Source organism: Euleptes europaea, chromosome 10 (assembly GCF_029931775.1).
Source record: "Euleptes europaea isolate rEulEur1 chromosome 10, rEulEur1.hap1, whole genome shotgun sequence".
Taxonomy (NCBI): domain Eukaryota; kingdom Metazoa; phylum Chordata; class Lepidosauria; order Squamata; family Sphaerodactylidae; genus Euleptes; species Euleptes europaea.
The window spans coordinates 11,514,418-11,525,632 of NC_079321.1; positions in this window are offsets into that span (position 1 = coordinate 11,514,418).

Genomic DNA, 11,215 nt, shown 5'->3' on the forward strand with positions numbered 1-11,215 from the left:
AGCTGTGACTAGCCCGGGGTCACCCAGCTGGCTTCCTGTGTAGGAGCTAGGAAACAAATCCACTTCACCAGATTAGCCTCCGCCGCTCATGTGGAGGAGTGGGGAATCAAACCCTGTTCTCCTGATTAGAGTCAACTGCTCCAAACCTCCACTCTTAACCACTATACCACGCTGGCTTTCAAAGAGAAAGTTTTTCCCCAAAATCTATGGGGCTGGCAGCTCTGGGTTGGGAAATACCTGGAGATTTTGGGGATGGAGCCTGAGGAGGGGAGGGTTTGGGGAGGAGAGGGACCTCCGTGGGGTATAATCCCATAGAGTCCACTCTCCAAAAAAGCCATTTTTCTCCAGTGGAACTGATGTTGATCGTCTGGAGATCAATTGTGATAGCGGGAGATCTCTCCAGGTGCCACCTGGAGGTTGGCAACTCTAATGGGAAATGGGTCCAGCCATGGGAAGGAGATGATAGCCAGCATGGTGTAGAGGTTAAGAGCAGTGGTCTCTAATCTGGAGAACCGGGTTCGATTCCTCACTCCTCCACACGAAGCCTGCTGGGTGACCTTGGGCTGGTGACAGTTCTCCCAGAACCTTCTCAGCCCACGTGGAGGCAGGCAATGGCAAAACCACCTCCGGACGTCTGTTTCCTTGAAAACCCTACGGGGTCGCCATGAATCAGCTGTGACTTGATGGCACTTTCCACCACCATGGGAAACAGGGCTCCAACCCTGCTGGAAGTATGTTCTTGGAAAAGAAGAAGAGACATCTTTGGCCGAACCATCTTGTGGGAAAGATAAGCCTGGGATCAGTTTGTGGCCTTCTTTTCTCTCCCTTGATATGATTTCTTAATTAAATCAAACCCCCTCAATGCATCACAGCTGGTGGTTCCCCTGGGTTGGAAATCACACTTTCAGATGTGCGAAACCTCCGCCTTTTCTTTCCATTTCAATTATTTTCACAGTTGCATTTGCTGGAAAGGCTGTGTTGCCTGGTTACCTGTTCCACGTCTTCTCTTTCATTTCATCAAAAGGTTTCCTTCACTTCTGTTAACACTGAAGCTCCTTAAGGGCCTCAATACGTTTAATTGCATGAGGGCGGCACAAGCGAAAGGTTGATTTGACTAAAGAGGGCTAATGACAGACCTTTGATCCCATAAATGGAACATCAATTAGAAAACCCGCATCCTGAAGCCACAGATGTGACTACAGACAAGAGAATCTTTATTGATCTTATATAAAATATTTATATCCTGCCCTTCCGGCAGAGCCCAGGGTGAAAACAAGGGTGAAAACCAGTATATTGAATATCTTTTTAAAAATTAATATATACAAACATTAAAACATAAAGTCCTAAAGCGGCAATCCCCAATGTGTCACCTGCCAATGTGTTTTCTGGAACCAACTTTCTTCTTGAGGGTAAAATCTGAAGGGTTTTCTGCAACAGAATAAAAGAGAGTGTGGGTCACTTACTTCCAAGGTTGCCAACCTCCAGGTACTAGCTGGAGATCTCCTATTATTACAACTGACCTCCAGTCAATAGAGATCAGTTCTGCTGGAGAAAATGGCCGCTTTGGCAATTGCCCTCTATGGCATTGAAGTCCCTCCCCTCCCCAAACCCTGCCCTCCTCAGGCTCTACCCCAAAAACCTCCCACTGGTGGCAAAGAGGGACCTGGCAACCCTAGGTCTGGACCAGGCCTTACACATTTGCAGAAGTGGCTGCCGAATCAAGGTAGGGGTTTTTTCCCCTAACATAAAACCTGAAAATTCTGTTCTTCGAAAAGCCAAGACAATTTGTCCTAGCACAGTGATTCTTCCTGGTAAGTTTTTAAAAGTGTTTGGCTGAAGGGCTATCTGTTGAAGCAATTTTTGCATTGAAGCTCAGAGGCTCCCTCTTTTCAGTCTGTTTTATGTTCAGCCAAACCATACCTTGAATTTCTCCTTTGGGGCAGTTTTAGGTTCTACAGAAAATTCAACATCGCTTCTGTGAAATCTGTGGGAAATGCGGCTCTTTTGTCCAAAGATAAACCCTTGTGAAGTTATCGTCATTTAACACCATTTGGCTCCAAAAGAAGCAACTCAACTGCTCCTGTTGAATGGGCTCAATCAAAAGTTAGAGCTACTCTGTGACCTTGATAGATGACTTTTGCTAGTCCAAGGCCAAACACTCCATGCATTCTGAAGGTGCAAATGTATTGGAAGCTGACATTTTTTACTGAAGGTGCAAATGTATTGGAAGCTGACATTTTTTACTGTCAAGCAGTTTTCCTTCTCATGATAGTCATCATTGCCCTGGGGGGATTTGAAAATAGACTTCTGAGGGATTTAAGTGAAGTGGCCTGAATCCAGCCCACCCAGTGCTTCCATTGTATAACACAACAGAGCCTTTTATCCCCCTCTAAGTTCATTAATATGCAGGATTTACTCATATTTCCTCATAAAAAGTTAAGAATTGTAAACAAGAAGAAGAAAAAGAAAAGCTGTTTTTTAGATGCTGACTTTCTGTACCACTTAAGGGAGACTCAAACCGGCTTACAATCACCTTCCCTTCCCCTCCCCACAACACACCCCTTGTGAGGTAGGTGGGGCTGAGAGTGTGTGACTAGCCCAAGGTCACCCAGCTGGCTTCTAGTGTAGGAGTGGGGAAACCAACCCGGTTCACTGGATTAGAGTCCACCGCACATGTGGAGGAGTGGGGAATCGAACCTGGTTCTCCAGATTAGAGTCCACTGCTCCAAACCACTGCTCTTAACCACTACACACTACCATTCACAGAGTTTCTGACATTTGCCATCACCCCTTTTATCAAGTTATTTATTTAGAAGATATATATGTTGCCTCCCTAGAGACCTGCTGAAAGCAGCTCTCAAAGTCAGAACTATCAAATAAAAACAACACTGAGTAATCTAAAATTATATCCATAAAACCTCATGTTGCCCCATAAAAATCATTTAAGGACGTGGTCCATAAAGGTCTACTTGGGCTCTCCGGGGTCTCAGGTAGCGGTCTTTCACATCACCTGCTACCTGATCCCTTTAACTGGAGATGCCGGAGATTGAACCTGGGTTCTTCTGCATGCCAAGCAGAGGCTCTTCCACTGAGCTGCAGCCCCACCCCTCCCTGGGAAAAATCAATGTTTGGCTTTGGTTTCTAAAGGGCAGTAGGGTAGGCTCCTGGTGAGCCTTAGATGGAGAGGGCAGTCCAAAGATGAGACGCCACCATTGAAAAAACCTGTCTTCTGGTCACCACTCATCTCACCTGTGCATGTGATGACACCTCCCCATGGCTACTGGCTGAATTTGGTGCAGAATTAGGCTCTGTAGTGGCATTGGGCCAAAAGTGCAAAATCCTCCTTCCTTCCTTCCTTCCTTCCTTCCTTCCTTCCTTCCTTCCTTCCTTCCTTCCTTCCTTCCTTCCTTCCTTCCTTCCTTCCTTCCTTCCTTCCTTCCTTCCTTCCTTCCTTCCAATGACTGTTGATTATTATCACCAATCCTACAGGATTTTTAGGCTTTAAGAACCCTATGAAAGATCCTCACAAGCAGATGGCCCTTCTTAGATAAGTGTAGAAAGGAATATTCCCTAAGCGACCCTTCTCTTTTTCTCACTATTGAAGTAAACAGACCACAGTGTTTCTGAAGGTTGCCGAGACTAAAATGTAGGGCAGGCAAGAAGAGCTGTGGAGCCCAGTTCCCACCTTCAGTAATGGGTAGAGCGGCATCTTGGGATGGGTTGCCTTCAATGTGTCTCCAAACCCCAGAGTGGTCACAAATATCACCCTTGGTTCTTCACAGCCAACATGTCCCAAAGATCTGCCAAGGAAGGGCTTGCTGAATCTGTTTGTCTCTGTCTTTCTCACACACACATGTTAGAAACGAAAACCAAGCCGGCATTTTTCTGAGCCAGTTCTCCTATTTGCCGGGCCGGTTCTGGTCCCTTTTAGAACCCTCGATGCATCTCTGCCTGTCGAAGATGCAAATGCCTGCCTGTCTCTCTCAGAAACAAGTGCGTCTTTTTGCCCCAGCTGGAGACAGCAAGGGAGGACCGGCGTATTGATTCTGAAGGTCAGTTGTTTGTTAGAGAGAACAAGCACCCTAAAGACACACCCGCTGAGAAAAATACAGTTTCTGACATCCAGATGAGTCCGGAAGGAAGGTCCAATCTGTCTTATCACACCAGGAGCTTTTGCTACATATACAGAAGACGCAATTGTGGGGGTTCATTCTGACGCACTATGTTACCATCGGCCGTTGTTTTGAATGGGGTACAAGTAGGGATTCCAAAATTAGCAGAGACCTTCTCCAAAGGGGGTGACCCTCTAGGGCAACTAAGAGCTCTGTTAGGTTATTACATTCTCTCTATGTGTGTCCATTGCTTCGTTCTCTAGCCTGGACTGGGGGGTCTGTGGGGTTTTGCGAATTGCTTGTTATCTGTCTGTTGGTGAATAAACTCAGCTTTGGACGAGCACTGGTTTCTGTGAATCTCTGGGAAGGAGGGTGGAGGGAGGGAGAGTGGAAATTGCCGTCAACAGTGCCGATCCTGCTCGTCTCAGAGGATGGACCTGATCCACCCCTAGGATTGTCAGGTCACTCTTCACCACCGGCAGGAGGTTTTTGGGGCAGAGCCTAAGGAAGGCGTGGTTTGGGGAGGGACTTCAATGCCATAGAGTCCAGTTGCCAAAGCGGCCGTTTTTTCCAGGGGAACTGATCTCTATCGGCTGGAGATCCGTTGTAATAGCAGGAGACCTCCAGCTATGGAGGTTGGCAACCCTACTTGAATCGCAGTGTGCATTTGGTTAAAAACAAATACCTTATCAGTGTTTTTCGGCTTTTTCCAGCCGAAAAAATGGTGTTTAAAACTGTAGCCAGCAATGCCAATCCCGAAAAAGCCCAAAATTTTGGCTTTTTCCCAGGATCATTTTGAGATCATTGGCTACAGCAGTAGAGCCTTGTTTTTTAAAACACACACACACACAAAAACAACAACAACACATGTTTTGGCACATTTGCACTGGGTTCAGTAAGGCTTTAAAGTTTAAATTCTGTTTAGGGTTAAGTTCCCCCCCCCTTTGTTGTTGGAATGACCCGCGCATAACTTGCCCACACTTGCTACCGTGTGACTTTCACAACTTGGCTCGTCTTTTCCCAGGGGCCATAATGGCCATTCTTGCCCTATGGGGGTAACTGGTGGAAGGGAGGGAAGGGAAGCAGGGAAAGGGGAGGGAAGGAGAAACTGAACAGTGGGAGACGAGGAGGAGATACTGGGTGTGTGAGAGAGAAGAACAGGTGGAGAGGCTTCCAGAGGAAGGAGAGAAGGGAAAACTGAAGACTGGGGGGGTAGATGATAGGAGTTTGGTGGGTAGGTGGGTGGAAGAGAAGAAAGCAGGGAAAGGGGAGAAGTTATTGGGCTGCCAGAAAGAGGGAAAAAAGGGGATACAGGGGTGGGGGGAATGAGATACCCCTCACTAATTTTTGCATGTCCTCTGCTTGTACGCTCCCACTCCGTAAATAAAACCAGAATTATATGCAACATGTAATTCACAAGAAGCATAGTAAGGAAACAGGGACCCAGGGAGATGCTGAAGCAAGCCCTGTGGGACATTTTAGATGTGTTTGACGTGTTTCTCTTTCAACAGTAGGAAAAAAAACCCCTCTCCCCTCCCGGGGCCATATGTCAGATTAAATTGCTTTGAGAGGCTCCCTTTAGTTTCAAAGGCCGGATGTCATACAGCCCACAAGTGATGAAGGGCTGATAAACGTTTTCTCATGTGTACGTAGGGGGTATGTCTGATTTGGATCTTATTAGCAAAAGCATGCCTCCTGGGTCCTCTCTGTTCATTTAATAGGGTTACCAACCTCTAGGTACCAGCTAGAGATCTCCTGCTATTACAATTGAGCTCCAGCCGATAGAGATCAGTTCACCTGGAGAAAATGGCCACTTTGGCAATTGAACTCTATGGCATTTAAGTCCCTCCCCTCCCCAAACCCCGCCCTCCTAAGGCTCCGCCCCCAAAACCTCCCACCGGTAGCGAAGAGGGACCTGGCAACCCTATCGTTTAACCATTAATAAACTGAAAATCTTCTTGTAGGTTTTTGCCCCGGCCAGAGATTAATGCCATTTGCTCCACCCTTTGATGTGATAAATTACATTAGGGGGCTTTGCATTAGATGAAGATAAAAAGGGAATTTTCAAACTATAGATCAAGAGGGGGGGGAACTGACATAGGCATCTTGCGAATAATTACTTAAGGGTAGCCATGTTTGTTTGTTGATGCCAAAATGCACTGAAAGCTAGTGGCATCTCTGCCGTGGGGCCATCCTCACCCCCACACTGCTCACCCCATTAGGTAAGTCCAACTTCCAAAATACTGCTTTCTGTGCCCCACACCTGCAGAGGTGAGGCAGGTGGCGGCCAGAGGCAGGGCTTTTTCCGTGGTGGCACCTCACCTTTAGAATGCCCCTCCGGTTGTGGCTTGCCTGCCGCCCACTTTACTGTTCTTTAGACATCAGACTAAAATATTTAATTTTTTTACACAGTCTTTTTAACTAAGGGACTCTATCGTTTTCCCCCAGTCTTTATCGTCTACTTCTAGCCTGAGAGCTGGTTTACGAATGTCTTTTGAGGTTACTAAATGTTTTTCAGTCTTGGCTTTTTTTTAAAAAAAAATGATGGCAATTCTCACAGTGATTGTTTTTACTGTCATTTTTCTAACACAATATGCTCTTTGGGCAGGTCTCTGGAGACACAGCATATAAATTTCCCAGGATTTTACAAAACTACAAACTTTTGTGGACTTCCTCTGATACACGTTTGGCAGAGTTGTTCTGCACAGTTATTTTACTCTAAGCCCAATGGATCCAGCAATCTGCTTGCACGAGGATCACGGATCTTCCCCGCTCTCCGCCCCCAGCAGTTGCTTATAACCTTGGGAAAGTTGATTTCCAGGGCTGCAGGACTCTTGGGGGAGTAACAGCCATACAGGCGAGTGGGCTGCAGCCAGGGAGGGTGTGATTCTGCATAGAACTGCACTGTTGGTCTTGCTAGGTCACCAGGAGGTGGTGTCGTGGTTAAGAGAGGAGGACTCTAATCTGGAAAACTGGGTTTGGTTCCCCACTCCTACACATGAAGCCTGCTGGGTGATCTTGGGCCAGTCACAGCCCCACCTACCTCACAAGGTGTCTGTTTTGGGGAGAGGAAGAGAAGGTGATTGTAAGCCAATTTGATTCTCCTTAAAAAGGGTAGAGAAAATTGAAGTATAAAACCCAACTCTTCTTCTTCTTCTAGGTCCAGGAAGAGGTCTACCTAGGGTTGCCAGCTCTGGGTTGGGAAATACCTGGAGATTTTGGGGGCGGAGCCTGAGGAGGGCAGGGTTTGCAGAGGGAAGGGACTTCAATGACATAGAGTCCAATTGCCAAAGTGGCCATTTTCTCCAGGTGAACTGATCTCTATTGGCTGGAGATCAGTTGTAATACTGGGATATCTCCAGTCACCACCTGGAGGTTGGCAAGCCTAGGCCTGCCTGTGCAAAATCCTCACCGTTTGACTCTACCTGATGGAATGTCTATCCATAGTTTTGTCTGTATCTCTAAATACCTAGCTTTGAGTAAGAGAGGTGACAGTAGGGTTGCTAAGTGCCCGGTGGTGGCGGGCAAAATCCCGTCAATCCACCCGGCTGCCCACCAACCAGCTGAGGGTTGGCGGGCAATGCATGCACACACACCTGCATGCCAGGCCCCTGTCGCTTCCAGGCTTAACCAGAAGCAATGCGGACGCTCTAACAACTTCCGCCAAAACTCTATGAAAACCATAGAGTTTCAGCGGAGATTGCTAGAGCTTCCGTCTGCGTCGCTTTCAGGAAAACCCGGGAGGGACATAGGGGCGGCCTGCAGGGCGCGTGCGTGCATCGCACCAGGTGCGCACGCTCATCGTGCACCCCAGCCACACCTCCGAAAAGCTCCCGCCGGTGGAGCTAAGGAACCTGGCAACCCTAGGTGACAGGATTAGTGCGATGGAAGAAATCCCATATTTTTCTTTCAGTCATTACCCTTTGCAGACTTGAAGGGTGTTTCATAGCACCACCAAAACTGTTTGGAAAATGTGAATCTTTTGTAACACGGACAGTGCAGTCATGCAGGATAACCAAATTCACGTTCCTGACAATTTTTTAAAAATCCTTATTCCGAACAGAAGAATAAAACAGGATTACAAGGATTTCCAAATTCCTCTAGTAATCTTTGTGGATTTAAAAATAAAACAGACATAGTTTGTAAAGGGTTTTGATTTTTTGTGTGTGTGTGTGTGTAAATGAATAGCAGCTGGGAGCAAAATGTGTTTGTGTGCGTTAGCTAAAATCTTCTTAGAAGTTTTCCTTCCCGTAAATGGAGACACTGATTTTTAGAGGAAGTTAAACAAGGGTTTTTACTGGTTAAATACAATTTACAGGACTGGAAATAGTCTCTATTTAAGCATCCGGCTTTCCGGTTTCTGATTTTATTGTTCCTTCACAATGTATTCTTAACTCTTCCGATGGGTTGGTTGTCTCTTTTTTTGACGCAGGCGTCTTTTCCCAAAGGTGTTGTTTGATCTTCAGCCTGCGGACGGAGGGAGGTCTCAAAAGAGTTGGATGCTCTAAATGAAAAAAAAAAAACTCCATGTGATAAAACACCAAGATCTTGAGCCACGCCACAGGAGAGGGAGGGAGATAAAAGAGGAACAAGCAAATGGCCAACAACACACTGCGAAGAAGAGCTCGGCATCTGAGGAAGCCCTGAAGTGAGGTCCTCCTTTCCTATTTCCAGAATTCGCTTGTGGCCGAGGTAAACCCTTTTCTGGATATTCTGTTCGGGAAAGAATTGGTTCCAATCTAGATACTTTGGAGGGGATGCTCGACGGGTACTCACCACCAAGGTACTTTCAGATTCTTGAACCGTTTCTCTCATTTGAACGTTGAGCTCGGATTGTAAACATGTAGACTTTCTGTGAGAGGGAATATGGATTCTGCCTGTTTGTGGTTTTAGAAGTGTCCTGTTGAGTCACTCTTTCCACCATACTTTAAGGAGGAATTGTCATAAAAATTGCCGTCCTGGACTAGTTAGATCTCTTATTCAGAAGTGAGATTCCAAGCTGAATGAGTTTCAGAAGAATTACAGGTCCTGTTTGGTTTGTTAATGTCCCTTACATTCGTACTGTAGGATTGATGATTCCCACTGAGTTAAATGTCATAAATAGCCAGTGCGGTGTAGTGGTTAGAGTGTTGGATCCAGGAGACTCAGGTTTGAATCCCCCCTCCGCCGTGGAAGCTTCTCGGGTGACTGTGGGCGAGTCACACACCGTCTGCCTAACCTACCTCACAGGGTAGTTGTGAGGATAAAATGGAGGACAGATGATGTAAGCTGCTTTCGGTCCATACTGGGGGGAAAGGTATGGTATAAGGTGTAGTGGTTAAGAGCGGTGGTTTGGAGTGGTGGACTCTGAATTGGAGAACCAGGTTGGTTTCCCCACCTCTCCACATGAAGCCAGCTGGGTGACCTTGGGCTAGTCACAGCTCTCTTTGAGCTCTCTCAGCCCCACCTTCCTCACAGGGTGTCTGTTGTGGGAAGGGGAAGGGAAGGTGATTGTAAGCCAGTTTGATTCTTCCTTAAGTGGTAGATAAAGTTGGAATATAAAAACCAACTCTTCTTCTTCTTCTTCTTCTTCTTCATAGACAAACAAATAAATAGAAGGTACTTATTGTTGTCAATGCACAACTTGAAAGACTGGGTAAAATCTAGCCAAAGTCCCACTCATGTCAGCAGGAGGGATTCAAGTATATTCATAACTTAACCTGCTCTGATCATTACAGCTTCGCATCATTTTCTTCAGACGGTTTTCTTATGTTTCGAAATATTGTCACAAAGCTAAGTGACTGTGGGAGCAACCTTAATCAGGTCTACTCTCATTTTATTCAGTGGGACTTATACCCAGGAAAGGGATTTTTTTTTTGGGGGGGTAAGATTTAAGCCTATGTTTCTTTAACCAGGCTATGATTCAGAAAACTTGAATGTTCCTTCCTCAGGGCTCTGTCTGTGTATGTAGAATCAGACTAAGGGTGAGAACCGATATCAAAGAGAAATATCAGATACAGGACTCTAGTGGCACCTTAAACACTAACAAGATTTTATCCCAGCACACATTTTTATGGATTGGAGCCTGCTTTGTCTGATGCTTGAGAAGGAGAAGAAGAAGAAGAAGAAGAAAAAGACTATCTTTTAAGGAGAATCAAACTAGCTTACAGTCTCCTTCCCTTCCTCTCCCCACAACAGGCACCTTGTGAGGTAGGTGAGGCTGAGAGAGTTCGGAGAGAACTGTAACTGGCCCAAGGTCACCAAGCAGGCTTCATGCAGAGGAGTGGGGAATCAAACCCGGTTCTCCAGATTAGAGTCCGCCGTTCATGTGGAGGAGTGGGGAATTGAACACAGTTCTGGAGATTAGAGTCCGCCATCCATGTGGAGGAGTGGGGAATCGAACCCGGTTCTCCAGATTAGAGTGGTGCGGCACCTCTGGGTGTAAATGTATCACAAGGGGCCTTTTACCACTCAGACTCCCAGTTTGAATGGTAAAAGACCCGCTGCAATGCATTTACACCCAGAAGTGCTGCATTAGCAATGGGCCTTTTGAGTGGGAAAAGGCTCGTTGTGATACGGCGCTTCCGGGTGTAAACTGGATGTGCTGCGGCATGCAGGCGCGCTTGCACGCTTGCCCGCTGACCCTCAGCTGGTATGCAGGCAGCTGGGTGAATTGGCGGGGTTTGCCCGCCGCCACTGGGCACTTGGCAACCCTAATTATTAACCACCTGGAGGTTACATAAGAACATAAGAAAGGCCCTGCTGGATCAGACCAAGGCCTGATCAAATAGTTGACAAACCTATGTATACGTGAAGGGCATGAAACAAGGATAGGAGGGGTTCCTATAACCCAGATTCTGTATGAATCAATAAGGTCTTCAGATCTGGAACATTGTGGCAGGTGTGATTCATCAGTAGCGAATCGGGAGACCTTCTACTTTCTACTTTGATATTTGTAAATAAATGAAAGGTGACTGAAACACCATAAATCTCCAGTGCTTTCTCATCTAAGGGAGGTCAAACCCAGGCTGTCTAGCCTCTGCAAACACTCACTCAGAGCTCCGGGAACTGGGGATTGTGTAAAGATATTATTGTTCCTTTCAGTCACTGAATTCTATGTGATG